This window comes from Mastigoproctus giganteus, chromosome 13 (genome assembly GCF_048544385.1).
Source record: "Mastigoproctus giganteus isolate SK-2022 chromosome 13, ASM4854438v1, whole genome shotgun sequence".
NCBI classification, from domain to species: Eukaryota; Metazoa; Arthropoda; class Arachnida; order Uropygi; family Thelyphonidae; genus Mastigoproctus; species Mastigoproctus giganteus.
The window spans coordinates 173,422,717-173,438,781 of NC_143587.1; the positions used below are offsets into that span (position 1 = coordinate 173,422,717).

A 16,065-nucleotide genomic window follows, 5' to 3' on the forward strand; every position below is an offset into this window, starting at 1 on the left:
CTGCAAAGTACAGGACCAGATGTTTTAAAAAAGAACTCCGGATTTCATATTTTAAGTAAAATAAACGACTTTGTTATTTGAACTTCCATTTTCAGTAGAGGCTTCGAAGTATCATATTTTGAAATTTAAACCAATCACTACAGTTGTAAAATGATCCTTTGCTCTAAAACTGATCATTAACGGCTTTCTTACTATCAAACAATGAACAGAATGATAATTCAGTCAATCGTCATATATATTTCCATCACATCTTTACATAAAATCCGGAAAAACTACTCCAAGATCTCCGATAACCTCCTCTTTGAACTCAAAAAAATTTTGCAAGAAAGACGACACCTTGTTGAGCACAGTGGTCTCTCACATTTCGTTACTCTCTTCCGCGGGGTTCCACAGGGTAGCAGCGCTGTTTGCAGCATCTTTGGAACCTCTGCTAGCAAATTTCCAAAACATGACATCGTACGCCGACGATCTGAAGCGTTTCATTCATTCGGACCAGCCGGAGAAAGCGCTCTCTATCCAAAGAGCTGCAACAAAACAAATCTTGTAAGGCACATGGGGTTGAATTTTTTTCAGCGTGGTCTGTGCTTGCAAACAGAGGAGACTGTTTCTACAGGGATGGGATACACTTAAATAGAAAGGATGCAAAAATATTTACAGATGCTATCAAGGCAGTGTTAAGTGGGTCGGAAAATTGCTAGCTCGGGGAATTCACAGACTAAAAGATTAAAACTAGCCGCAGGCGGAGGCGAAAGTGTTTCTTGAACTGCTTCTATTGTAATGAGCAGCAGCCTAGAGAGAAAGTTGCTGGGGATTTCAAGAGCTGCTGGGAGTCATCATGCAACAAGTAAATACAGGGGCTGTGTTAGGGTAACTAAGAGTAGGAGCAGTTGCATGTATACTTGCGTGTTCACCAATGCTAGGAGTATAGTAAATAAATTTGATGGATTTGAGGTGGATGGATTCAAAGACATGGTGTCACACAGATATAAGCAGTGCAGAATTGGAATTTGGGGAGTACAATGTGTATAGAACAGGATAGCAAGGGAGGAGTGGTTATGCTGTTAGTTAAGGAACATCAAATTTAAGGAAGTGCATCCAATTGACATTAGTGGACAATGCAAAGTTGAGTCAGTTTGGTGTGATATAAACACTGGGAAAGGGAAGATGAGAGCAGGTGTGTGTGTGTTATAGGCCTAATGACTCTCATGAGTACAACGAACAATTGTGCATAGAAATAGAGTGGGCCAGTAAATCAGAATGCCTTGTAATGGGGATTTTAACTTTCCAGATATTGACTGGAACTTGTAAGTTGGTCACTCGAACTTTAGCGAGACTTATCTGCATTTATTGTAGGATTTTTTTTCTAGAGCAACATGTTCGAGAGGCAACCAGAGGGCGTCATGCTCTTGATCTGATTAACAGCAGTGGTGGCTCATGCATTAGAAATTTGCAGATAAAGGAACCACTAGATGATAGTGATCAAAGTGTACTGATGTGGGATTTACTTAAAGATGTAACTACCATCAAGGGTAAAGGGAAGGGTTTTTGACTTCGTAAAGGTGACGACAGTGGTCTCATGGAATTTTTTAATTCTATACAGTGGGATCAACTGATGATATTAAAAACAGTGAATTATAAATGGGAGAGCTTCGGGGAATTAATTTGGGAAGCTACTAGGCTTTTCATACCAACTAAGAAATACTGTTCAAGATTTAGGCGTAAATGGATGTCAGATGAACTAATGAGGCTCGTGGCAGATGCGTGGAATGCATATAAATCAGCAGGTGACACAGAACCCTATGGCACATATAAGCTAGTCTATAATCAAGTCACAAAGGCGCTCAGGCAAGCGACGGCTGATTACGAGAAATCTTTGGCATAGGATGCAAAGAAAAACAACAAAGATTTCTTTACTTATGTAAACTCTAGAAGGAAGGGGATGAATCAGATTGGTCCACTTGTGGTTGGTGGTTCGACTGTTGATGATCCCGCTCAGATAGGTGACAAACTGAATAGGTGTTTTTCATCTACATTCACACATGAATGAGAAGTTATTCAAGGAGGGGAATGCCAGAAGTTTATCAAACTCTAACAGGAGCTAAGTGATTTTGTAATAACTGAGAGAAAAGTGGAGGAGAAATTATTAAAATTAAACATAAAAAAGGCACCCGGAGCAGATGGATCTATCCAGCTATATTGAAGGAGGCAGCGAGGGAAGTAAACAAACCCTCAGCTATAATTATGAGAGCATCCTTAGATTCAGGGGAGGTCCCCATGGACTGGAGATATGCAAATGTATCCCCAATTGACAAAGGGGGTTCAAAGGGTGACGCAAATAATTATAGACCTGTTAGTTTAACTTCTCTTCCGGAAAAAGTAATGAAGTCACTAGTTGGAGAAGCAGAATCACCCAGACAACACTGCAGCGAGCATGGGTTAACAAACAGGATAGGTTTGTTAAGGGAATGAGAAATTCCCTTGTCTGACCAATTTGATTGGATACTACGATGTGGTCACAAAGGAATTTGTTGCAAAAAATAATTTTGATATTATATACTTGGATTTCAGGAAAGCTTTTGATACTATTGCGCATGGAAGACTGATATGCAAATTGGTGCAGTATCGCATTAAGGGAAAGTTGTTGCAGTGAATAAAGGGATGGTTGAGTGGGAGACGGCAGAGCGAGAGGTAATAAATGGACAGTGCTCTACGTGGACTAATGTTATTAGTGGAGTCCCCCACGGTTCGGTGCTGGGCCCATTGTTGTTTTGTGTATTTATCAATGATATCGATGAAGGTATATCAGGCGTAATGTCCATGTTTGCAGAATATACAAAGGTTGGCAGGATTGTTAATGATAGTAAAGACAGTATGCTACTGCAACAGAATCTACAAAAGTTCGGTAGACGGGCTGAGAGTGACAACTGAAGTTTAATAATGACAAATGCAAAGTTATTTGTTATTTGGTTTTTAGGAGCATTAGCAACTAAGGCCATATTGCTCCGGGGATATGCGGTGGTCATTCCCTGACCTTTCCGCATCCTCCGTATTTGGTGGCTCACGGGCTCGAACCCCGGTCTAATCAAGAAGCATGTGCTACGCACTGCTGCTCCTGCCCACCTGGATACGGAGGCGCCTCACAAATGCAAAGTACTGCATATGGGCAGCAGTAACCCAAGAGAAATATACCAACTGTGTGGTACTACACTCATGGAGATGGAGAATGAAAAAGACCTGGAGGTAATTGTGCAGTCGGATATGAAGTTCTCTGAGCAGTGTAGACGGACTGCCACAGTAGGTCATATAGGAATTTTTCCAGCAGAGACAAGGAGGTGATTATAAGGCAATGGTCAGGCCACCCCTTGAGTACTGCGTACAGGTCTGGAAGCCTTATTTTAGGAAGGATGTAGAGTTGCTAGCAACTCTACATCCTTCCTAAAACTAGTACAGAAAAAGGCAACCAGATTGGTGAGAGGAACAAAGTGATTCGCTTACCAGGAGAGGCTTAAATTCTGTAAGTTGCAGCATCTGGAGATAATCACCTGCGAGGTGATCTGATTAAGGTGTACAAAGCCTTGAATGCTTTGAACAGGCTCAATGCAGATGGGATACTGCCTCTTGCTCAGAATAATCACATGAGAGGGCATAAATTCAAATTGAGGAACAGATGTTGCCACTGCTAGACGTTGCGGAGAAGTAAATAATCCACTGCGTTCAGTCCCGAACAATCTTAGTAGCCTGCAAAGATTCTTCCCATCAAATGCAGCGAAAATATTTAACTCACTACACATAGATGCCGAAAAACTGTGTGAGGATGCAGCATACCGGAAAGAGATCTTCCAGGATTCGTACAGGCTTACCAAAATATGAATCGGCTGCAAAGTACCAAAGAATTGTGAATAAAAGTGAAACTTTCTGCTTTAAGAACAATAATAATTTGTTGACTGTAAAAATATACCTTCTGTAACAGTTATGTTAATATGTAAGTTATAGATGGAATTATTAGTGAATTGTAAATATATGAGTTGTATAATGTATGTACAGAATCATTAATGTTTAAATACTGTATATATATTAAACATAAAATGTGTATATAATATTTCGGGACGAGACTACGTGTTCAGTATATGTAACCCACTGCACGTAGTATCTCGTACCCTGATATGTACTTAGCACCCTCCTGGCACTTTGCCGTCCCGGGGAGGTTTCCTTATGGAAATAAACAGATAATAATAATAATAATAATAATAATAATAATAATAATGTAGGATAGATGTGCGGAAATTTGCCTTTAGCCAGCGGGTAGTTGGTTGGTGGAAGAGACTTCCATCCCTTGTTGTGGAAGTTGATAGCCTAAATAAATTTAAGGCTCAGCTGGACAGGTATTTCGAACGAATGGAGGGGTGAAGTGGAAGTTTTTTTTTGGCTGATGCTGCATAAGCTTGCCTCTACTAATGCTAATGCAAGTAGGACTGAGAAAGTATAGATCTATAGCAGAACTGAAAGATTATGTGTTGAAGAAAATTTCTCAAATTGAGGAACAACATTTGTAGAATAGATGTCTAGAAATTTGCCTTTAATCAGCGGATAGTTGATTGCTGGAACAGACTTCCATCTGTTGTTGCGGAAGTTGATAGCTTAAATAAATTTAAGCTATCAACTTCAATTAAGCTATCTTAGTTGATAGCTTAAATAAATTTAAGCTATCAACTAAGACTGAACTACACAAGCAATTTGGAGTGAACGGACGGGTGAAATGGGAAGCTTTTTTTTTTTTTTTTTTTGGCTGATGCTGTATAAGATTGCTTTTTTTTGCAGCATCATATGTCTCAACTAATGCTAAATCTCTGAGATGAGCACCTTTCTTCAATGCATTGGCCTTTAACTAAATGCCTAAAAATCTGCCCGGATGGCGTTTACAAAAAGAAGAAGAATAAACGCAACAATTAATGGACATCAGATTAAACTTGTCACCTTTCACAAGCCTAGGATCAAGCTTCAATCAAGCCTAGGATCTAGATCGTGACCTAGATCCTAGGCTTGGTCTGGGATTCGAACCTGTCTTTTTAGGAGAATTTCAAGGAAGCTAGAAACAAATTCTTCTCAGTCCTTAGGTCAGCTCGACAGGAACTGGCTGGTGACCGCAATAGCAAGCTGACAACTAGGTATATCCAATCTTGGGTAGTACCGGTGGCGCTCTACGCATCGGAAATCTGGTCCTCTGCCCCTCCAACCTACGTGCGGCAGTTCTTGGTGATTGAGTATTGGCTTCTTAGATCCCTTAATACGACTTCAGGACATCTCCTTACTATCTATCTCTATGGGTATGCTGTATTCGCTTAATGAAACGACCCTTCGGAAGCAAATCATCATAATTCGCAATATAATTTCCCTCTCTAAGCTCATTTCCAGTAAACTAGACGCTCACAACATTGATTGCCTCATCATCCTGCCCAAGAATAACAGAAGAGTAAGAATCGGCAAACATGTACAATGATACGACCTACCCTCAACGAAATCAGCTCGTTCAGTCATATGTTCCCAGAAAACACGATTGGACTTATCAACGAATTAAACATCAACCCTGAGGAAATTTGTCTTGACAAGGCCTACAGAACAAAAGTTTTTGCAGATACCTACGCTATCTTGCAATTTCATTTCACCATCGTCTTACGTGGCTTCTGTAGTAGAGAATGATCTGTGCTCCTTCTCCTATTCCAGTCAACCTACAGCATCTTGCCGGCATCCCTGCACTCTTCTTGGAGAGACGCTGACTGTATAATGAGCATTTATGTCGAACATAATCTGTCTTCGCCTTGTATCTTTATCTTTGTATTTGTATATTTTATATTACCCAATATAGATTTTGTATTGCTATGTTATGATGTTGATTGCTCTCTAGGGGTGAATATACTTTACCTAATAAATAAATAAATGTGTGAAAATTTTATTGCAAATAACAGCGTTTTGGTGCATATTTTCTATATTTATTGAGTATTTGCAACCATATTTTGTCTGTTTTCAGGGCATAATATATCTGGTGATTATAACGAGTCTCTCCGTAGAGGAGGAATGCATTACATACCAAAATAATTAGTCTTAGTTAGTTCCATATTCACGTTTCTTTTATACTTTTTTAGCATTCGTCCAGAATCGCTGCCAACTCCAAGGAAATTCCTTGTGACGTCAGAGCATCCCCCTTCTTCATTACAGAACACTCGTCGTGAGAAAGAGGTAAGAACCAACGTTGTGCAGTATGCGACAATATTTGTACTGTATACCAGTGTTTATTTCCATATAATGTATATAATGTTTTTTTTCCCCTTTTTTAGTAGCTATACTACCTATTCTCATATTTCCTTTTTTAATTTCATTTTTATCTTTCCCTTTTCTTTTCTTTTTTCAGCAACTATTATTTGTCTACGCATAATGCAATTATGGTCTTCTGTATTACGTTTGTTTGTAAATTATATTTGAATTATAAAATCGTGTAGAATGCAAATATAATTTGAATTATAAATGAAATGGTAAAGGGAAAGATAAAAGATTGATCCTTAGATTGATTTAAAAACTTAATTTAAAATGAGGACACAGATTCCAAGCAACAGAAAATCACGTTTTTTTAGCATTTGTCCGATTTTTAGGGATATTAGCGGGTCTCGATTACATCATCTGCCCAACAAGTCTTAGTATCAAGTTTTGAGAAAATAGGATTTCAATAATATTTTATATGATGGCAAACTTCAGTTGCCCCCTCTCAGTCCACCTGCCCAACTTTTCCAGAACCTGTTACAGTATCGTCATTATGTCATTAACAACCCTGCCAACCATTGTATAGTCTGCAAACTTGGACATTAAGCCTGATTTTATATCATTATATATGATGATAAATATAGAAAACAACAACGGAAAAACAACAAAACAACACCGAACCCTGGGGTACGCCACTCCATTAATAACATTAGTCCACGAAGAGCAGTGTTCGTTGATTATCACTCTCTGTCTTCTCCCACTCAATCATCCCTTTATCCATAGCAGCAACTTGCCTTTAATGCAAAACTGCTCCTTTTTGTACAGTAGTCTTCCAAATCATTACTTTAGAAAGAGTAGAAGAAAGTGCAGTGGAACAGTAATTGGATTGGAGAGATTTGTCATCCGTTTTAGGAACTGGCTGAATATGAGCAAATTTCCAAACAGAAGGAAAAACGCCTTTGGAATAAGAAAGTGAGAAAATGTGACACAGAACACATAAGCTGAGGAGCACAGGTTTTGAGAACAAGTGGAAAAATCCCATCAGGCGATGGAACTTTTTTAGCCTCTAGATTGTTCAAAATATTTCTTACAACCACTTCACGGAAGACCACTGGAGGCATTGAATGGAGTGTACTGGGAAAGATGGTGTAACAAGATCATCAATACAAGTGTTAGAAGAAAAGTAGGATGCTAGTAAGTCAGTTTTATATTTGACTGAAGTGGAAATAGAACCATCTGGTTTTGACAGAGGTGGAAATAGAGGTGGGGAAAAGTTGTGGCCAATACTTTGGCAAGAGACACTCAAAATGCTCAACTACTCTTTGGATATGACAGAATGCTGAACTACTTTTTGGACAAGAAGCAAGTTTTCTACCCTTAGTCTGATTTAAATGTTGTTTGGACTGATTAATAACCACTTTACAATTGTTGCGAGCTTTAGTGTAGGCAGAAAATGAACCTGGAGATTTGGATATAAGCCAGTTGCAATAAGCAACATTCCTATTTTTAGCAGCCTTAGCACATTTATTGGAAAAGGAAGGTTTAGATAAAGGATGAGATTTTAAGGTGGAGTGTGGAATAAAGGATATCATCCTTACAAGAATAATTTCACTGACATGATCTGAGCAAACACTGACATCAGAAGATCTCAAATAGTAATTCAACCATGGAAAAGAATAGAAATCTCGCGGATCATCCAATTTTACATTCTTTAATGGCAGACATGAGGTTGAGAATGGCCACAAGAGTCACTCTTCATAGGAGAAGAGATCCTTAAGAAGTTTGATCTGAGGTGACTAGAGGATCCTTCACTTCGACTGTGTACTTGGAATGGTTTTGTGAGATGGCTGTGTGATTAGGATTTTATGGTATTCTCGTAGGTAAATGAACAATCTGAGCGAGATCATTACTAATTGCATAAGTCGCAGCATATTGACCAGCTGGGTGTCTGCGCGGTAGCACAGTGGTATCGTCACCGTCCTCCCCACATCGATTGAAAAAGGCCCGGGTTCGAATCCTGTCGATGACATAAGGAACTTTAATGGGCTAACTGAGTAAAAAACTCAGTGGCTGAGTTACACGGTTTCAGGCGTAGATAGCAAGGTTCCCCCCAAGAAACCGGGGCTTTTCGTTCAGCAAATTAGACAAATCGACCATAGAACACACGCAATTAACAGACATAACGTGGAGTAAAGTCTTTGACTACAGAGTCATCAAACAAGGACCAGTCAGTGCTCTTGATGGAGAACTGCACTAATGCAGGTGGTCTGGGCATCCTCGATGTGTTAGTTGCATTTGGGGTTAGATCGAATGTAATAACTCTATGGTCTCTAAGTGTCCAATGAGACGACATTCTGGTATAGTCTCTGCCAGTCATGGACACATGGGCCTAAATTGCTGGTGGTGACATCAATATTAGATTGCCCTGTGGAGCTGCTGTAGGTGGTGTGCTGATTTGGCTGATTATGGACTATGAGGTTGTGGGAGACAATGAAATCCTCTAGCATTATTCCTCAAAGGTCCTTGGTATTGCTATGCCAGAAGTGTGATTTGGCATTGACATCCGAGACAAGAAGGACTGACTTGTTATCAAGGAAATTGAGTGAAAATTCTAGGTAATTCAGTGAGTCATTGCAGTCTGCAGATGGTGGGCAGTACAGTGAAATGAGATAAAAGGTCAGTACTGGGCTAATGATTTGAACACAGGTAGCAAATTTGTTACAGAGCCCATGTACGACCAAAATGTCCAGTTCACGGTTGAAGACCACAATGCAGGATTTTCGGTGCTCTGGGATAGGCTGAATGACCTGGTGGTGATGGGAAACCCATAATCCTCGTTGATGGTCCAGATTGTATTCTAGCAGTGTAGGGTTCCTGGATGGCAATAACGTCGATCTCATGGTCCTCACCCGAGACACGAATTTCGTCAGAGACGGATCGTGATCTCTGTCCATTTATTTACATAATCCTTAGCTTTGTCCTAGCCCAGACTGAGTTGGCGGAAGCCTGTGAACTATTCATTAGAGGTTCTCAGTCGTATCATTTCTAGTGCACGTTGGTAGTCAGGACAGATAACATCATGGACTGAGAGGGAATGCTCTCGCTTCCGTCGTTTGCAGTTGGCACAGCAAGGTTGCTCATCTTGATGGGGGCACTCCACATGTACATGCCCGCTACGTGCACAGTGGCCACAAGTGGGGGAGTTATGGGTACAGTGTTGCGAGGTGTGGCCATGTCCAAGGCACAAGAGGCACTGTGTGACAATTGTGAAGGGGCGAAATCTGTATGCACTGCAGCCCAAGAAAATTCTATCAGATGAGAGAACTTTCTTGTAGATTCTGGGTGAAAGGCTAATGACCCTGTGCGCTGTTGAATTGGAATTTGTTTTTGTTTGAAATCTGAATGTAATTTCGCTTTTGACTTCTTCTTTAGTGTACACATAGTCGGCCAGATTTTTGTAGTAGAGGTCACCTAAAATTTCTTCATTAGACCAATCCTTGGGAGTATCATAAATGGCTAATGATGGATTAGCTTTCTTTGGTGGTGCTGCCTGGACACCAACAGAAGAAAGGGAACCGCTGAAAGAGATGCTTTTCAGGTCCTCTTCAGTGGTAGTTTCGATGATGACTCCCCTGGTCTTGATGAGTCTAAGCGATTTGACTTTGACATTTCGATAATCATTCTTTAACGTGTTAGCAACCATCTCCTGCAACTGAGCACTGGTCTTGAGGTTCGAGACTTCACTAGCACGGAGTAGTAGCTCATGCTGAATCTTCCTATCAGAAGTTGAGGGGGGGGATTGCAGTTGCTGCTTTGCAGCCTCAGCATTGGTCACTTTCCTTGCTTTCACTGCTCCCACATAAGGGAATGGAGTGGGATCAGGTGTAGCCAGAGTAAGATCATTCATCCCAAGAGGGGAAAGCCAGGTCAGGAGAAGGCGAGAGCTTGGAAAGGGTATCCACCACCTTCTCAAAATAGTTGATCTTGTCTTCAACTCTCGTTTACTGCTCGGAGTTTCTCGTTATCCATTATTAAATAAAGAAACAACCCTTCAATCTACCGACATACTGCAACACCTTATGGAAATCAACCATAGACATCACGCTAACCACAAGAAACATAGAAGCTCATGTGACCGATTGGACTGTGCAAAACGCCTGGACCACATCGGATCACCGCACAATCACCTTCAATATCAAGAGAACGATGCCAAGACCAACAAATGGCAAATACATGGCGAGCAGGTTCGCCATCAAAAAGGCAAACTGGGAGCTCTTTCGAGAACAATTGATCCGCAAAGCACAAGAGGAAGTGACAGGATGGAAAACGTAGACAGGATGCAGGAGAAAGTCGCCCACATTATAACCACTGCAGCGGAAATGGCGATGAAAAGGAAGACACCCTCCGTAGGAGCCATGCCGTGGCTCCTACGGAGTTACAAAGACTACGAAAGCAAGTTCAAATAAAGAGAAAAGAATACCAGAGGGCGCGGAGAACCTGGCCACCCGCAGAGGTAGCCTATCTAAGACATCAATACCAACAGCTACACAATGCATACACTGAAAAAATAAAGAAAAATAAGAAATCCTCCTGGAAGCGACTAGTCTCTGCGACCGGAAATGAGTACCCCTGGGGGGTTGTATACAAAATAACCACAAATAAGCTTCCCGGGGGGGGGGGGGGGGAATAACGACGGCAACAAAAACGCCTCAAGGATCCCTCACTAAAACATGGGATGATTCAATTAATAACATTCTAAATACAATCATTCTAGAACCCCTAGACAACCTCAGTGACAAGCAAGAAGAAATCTCCCAAGCGAACGAGGCATACACATCGCAACAAATGGAGCCGCCCTTCACCATGGAGGAGCTACAAAATGCTGCGGCACAGATGCGAAATAGGAAATGCCCGGGACCGGACCTCCTGGAGCCGGAGCTGATCAAAAAGACTGTGGAACACATACCTGGCCTCCTGCTCAAACTTCTAAACTGCTGCCTGCAAGCGGGGAAATTTCCGACCTCCTGGAAAACCGCAAATCTGAAACTCATCCTGAAGAACCCTAACAAGCCACCGGAACAACCGGATTCCTACTGACCGATAGCTCTACTGACTATCCTGAGTAAACTACACGAAAGGCTATTGCATAAAAGAATTATGAACCACTACAAAGCTGCAAACCTAGAATCACCAAAACAATATGGATTCAAACCGGGATTATCAACCATAGAAGCAGTCCAAAACCTTATATTCAAAGCAACCCAATGCGTCAGGAAGTACTTCCTAGTCATTGCAGTGGACTTCCCAGGGGCGTTCGACACCCTGTGGTGGCCGAGCGTCCTCGGCCGGCTCCGGGAGGCAGCGCTCCCAACAAATCCCTACAAGTGTATAAAGGATTACCTAACTGACCGAAGAATTAAGGTGGTAACACCTTTTCGAAAAGTGGCTCGATGGGCCCGCAGGGGGTGCCCCCAGGGCTCGATCCTGGGGCCGCTCATGTGGAACATTGTCTTTGACGACTTCCTGGCCCAGGACTTGGGCGAAGTGAGCTGCCAGGCCTTTGCTGACGATTTGGTCCTGATGGTGGAGGCGGACTCCAGATCGGGCCTGGAGACTCATGCAAACCAGGCAATACAGGTGTTAGAGGTGTTACAGGATTGGGCAAAGCTACACATGTTGAAGATCTCACCCACGAAGACGAACTCTGTTCTACTGAAAGGAGTGCTTGACATCCACAGACCACCGCAAATAAAGATAGCAGGAGCAACCATCAAACTTGCAAAACAAACGATACTTAGGAATTACAATCGACAGTAATTTATCCTTCACCCCTCACATCATCCACCTGAAAGAAAAACTAAGGAATTACGCAGCATTAATAGCAAGAGTCTCACGCAGGGACTGGGGATTAAACAGAAAAACCCTGTCCCTGTACTACAAAGCAATTTTCATCCCAGCCATTACCTACGGATCCCCGATATGGTACAAAAAAGCAGGAACAGTAGTAAATAAAAGACACCTGGACACAATCCAGCGTAGCATTATGCTCATCATCTCTCGTGCATGCAGAACAGTGAGCACGCACGCCCTCCAGGTCTTGACAGGAGACCTCCTACTGGACCTGGAGGTGACTCGCTGCGGGCTCATGTACCACCTATCTAAGGGAACACCCACTACAATCTATGGACTCACCCTAGAACCAAACAACAACCGCAAAGCAGAAAAGCATAGAATCGTGGCTCACCTGCTACAGCTGTGGCAGGACAGATGGACAGCATCAAACAAAGGCGAAGTGACGAAGAGATTCATACCACTGGTTGCCAAGACGTATCCAAAAGCCCCCCCCCCCCCCGTGGTTTAACCCGTTAAATGCAACGTACTTACTAACGGGCCATGGCCCATTCAAGGCAAAATTGAACATGCTGGGTATAACGGAGGAGCTAACTTGCACCTGTGGTGAGCCTGAAACATGGCATCATATAATGCACGACAGTGAGTGCTATGAAGAACACAGAAGCGTGCTAATAACTAAAATACAGTACATACCAAAAAACAAAGAACACCATCTCTTGGACACAGAAGACGACTACGCGGCTTTCAGCCAATTTGCACGAGAAGTCTTCGACCGAAGAAGAACGGAAATTGCCATCCACAATGAAGGAACTAACCGACGAAGATGAGTACATGCAAACAAACCAAGTGACAAAAAGCCCGGACTGGACATAAATGCAGGAACTACTTGCATTACGCCATATCGCGGTCTGAATAGGACTCCCTAGTCCCATTCACCTTTAATTCCCAATCCCCAGGCAGGGGGAGAGACGGTTTCCCGTTTCTCCCCCTGCCACTCCCCGCTTCTCTACTTCTGGTGGGGCATGGGCCTGCCCCACTGCTTTTGGGGACACCTACTCTATTGTCCCCATATTTCTGGCTTTTCCCCCCAGTCTTTAGCCTCCCTTCCCTACTCTGTCTTTACACAATGTTAAAAATTAAAATATGTCCAAATTCAAACCGCGCACGCAAAACTCTTTCGGCTTAAACCTTTTTCAGCGATTATTTTATTTTTTATTTTTTTATTTAAATTTTTTTTTTTTTTTTTTTTTTTTTTAAGGCTACTGAAATCTCAGGAAACTAGGTGGCTGGGCCTGCCAGAGTAAAATATCAACTACTGGGTACCTGGTCTGCCTCCACGAGGCTAAGTGTGGACAACGTTGGGCCCCAGCAGGGGTATAACGGCTAAATGGCCAGAAGAACACAACAGAATACACAACACCACACTTACAAAATCCATACACTTTTAAATTTTCGGCCTTTACTGTTAGAAATTTTACTGTTGTTACAGTGAACTGTTACACCTACAATGAAAGCAACGCGGAGTTGGGGGAAACCTCCGGTGCCGCTAGACACGAATACACTTTACTATCCATTATTAATTCTGTCGTTATCGATTCTAATTTACTCCACAATTCCTGTACATATGTGTTAGCCGTTTTGGTAATCCGGTTGGTGTCGTTATTTAGGTACGAGTTAAGTATGAGGCGGAACTTGCAGATGGTTTGATAAAGCGTGGTATTACCAACAGTAAATTCAAAATGGAAAGCATTCAAAGAACTTATCTTGGAAGCTACTAGGCTTTACATACCAACTAAGAAATATTGTTCAAGGTTTAGGCCTAAATGGATGTCAGATGAACTAATGAGACATGTGGCAGAGAAGAAACATGCATGGGATATATATAAATTAACACGTGACACAGAAGCCGATGATAGATATAAAATGTTCTGTAACAAACTCACAAAGGCAGGCGAAGGCAGATTACGAGAAATCCTTGGCAAGGGATGCAACGAAAAACAGCAAAGTGTTCTTTACTTATGTAAACTCTAGAAGGAAGGGGATGAATTAGATTGGTCAACTTGATATCGATGGTTCAACTGTTGATGATCCTACTCAGGTAGCTAACAAACTAAACGAGTATTTTGCATCTACATTCACACAGGAGGAGTTATTCAGGAAGGGGAATGCCAGAGGTAAAGTAAACTCTGGCAGTGAGCTGGATAATCTTGTAATAACTGAGAGTAAAGTGGAGGAGAAATGGTCGAAGATAAACACAAGAAAGGCACCTCGAGTGGATGGGATCTATCCAGTTATATTAAAGGAGGCAGCAAAGTAAGTAAGCAAATCCTTTGCCATAATTATGAAAGCATCCTTGGACTCAGGGGAGGTCCCCACGGACTGGAGATGTGCAAATATGACCCCAATTCACAAAGGAGGATCAAAGGCTGACACAAGTAATTATAGACCTGTGAGTTTAACTTCTGTTCCAGGAAAATTAATGGAGGCACTGGTTAAAGAAGCACTGCAGGAGTCCCTCAGGGTTCAGTATTGGGTCCATTAATGTTTTCTGTATTTATAAATTATATTGATGATGGTATACCAAGCTTAATGTCCAAGTTTGCAGATGATACGAAGGTTGGCAGGGTTGTATGCTACTGCAACAGGATCTGGAAAGGTCGAGCAGATGGGCTGGGAGGTGGCAAATGAAGTTTAACATTGACAAATGTAAAGTACTACATATGGGAAACAGCAACCCCAGAGCAACGTATCAACTCTGTGGTACTACACTGGCAGTGGTAGAGAATGAAAGGGACCTGGGGGTGGTTGTGCCGGCAGATATGAAGTTTTCTGAACAGTGCAGACGGGCTGCAAGAGTAGCTCATGGTGTATTGTCGATGATATATAGGAATTTTTCTAGCAGGGATAAGGAGGTGATTATTCCCTTGTATAAGGCAATGGTCAGGCCACACCTAGAGTACTGTATACTGGTCTGGAGGCCTCATTTCAAGAAGAATGTAGAGATGCTTGAACGAGTACAGAGAAGGGCTACAAGATTAGTGAATGGAACAAAGGGGTGCTCTTACGAAGAAAGGCTTAAGTTTTGCAAATTACAGTGTCTGGAGACTAGACACCAGCGATGTGATCTGATAGAGGTGTATAAGGCCTTGAATGGTTTGAGCATGCTCAATGCTGATGGGATTCTTCCTCTTGCTCAGAATAATCACCTGAGAGGGCATAAATTCAAATTGAGGAAAGACAGATGTAGGATAGACGTGAGGAAATTTGCCATTAGCCAGCGGGTGGTTGGTTGGTGGAACAGATTTCCATCCCTTGTCGTGGAAGTTGATAGCCTAAATAAATTTAAGGCTCAGCTGGACAGGTATTTCGAACGAACAGAGGGGTGAAGTGGAAGAGATTATTTTTTATTTATATATCTATTTATTTTATTTATTTATTTTTTTTTGGCTGATGCTGCATAAGCTTGCTTTCTTGCATCAAATGTCTCTACTAATGCTAATGCTAATCTAGACAAGACTTTTGCTTTTGTTAAGGGAAAGTCTTGCCTGACCAATTTGATTGGATAGTATGATGCAGTCACAAAAGAACTGGATGCAGTGAATAACTTTGATATTATATATTTGGATCTTTTTTTTTTTTATGAAAACCCCAAACACGAAAGGTATCAAAACCTATAGTACTTAGGACCGTGCATGGGTTGAAAGAGAAGTATGGGGAGAGGGAGATGCAGGAAACTTTGCTCCAGAGACTAAACATGGGTTTCACCACTTCACGTCTCCAATAAGCAAAGTGGTGGTATTTCACCGGATGATGAAAGTCATCTACCACCAAAGGCTTTTGATACTGTTGCACATGGAAGACTGCTGCACAAATTGGAGCAGTGTGGCATTGGAGGCAAATTACTGCTATGGATAAAGGGATGGCTGAGGGGGAGAAGACAGAGAGTGGTAATCAATGGAC

General features: G+C 41.9%; 1 long non-coding RNA gene across 1 annotated transcript in view; it reads left to right on the top strand.

Annotated features, from left to right (window-relative positions):
- LOC150076618 (uncharacterized) overlaps nucleotides 1-6,208 on the top strand; it is a 73,937-nt gene extending 67,729 nt beyond the window's left edge. The window contains exon 3 of the long non-coding RNA XR_016547822.1: nucleotides 6,141-6,208. This is a non-coding gene — a long non-coding RNA (uncharacterized LOC150076618). The remainder of the gene's footprint in view (nucleotides 1-6,140) is intronic.
- Nucleotides 6,209-16,065: the final 9,857 nt, after the last annotated feature.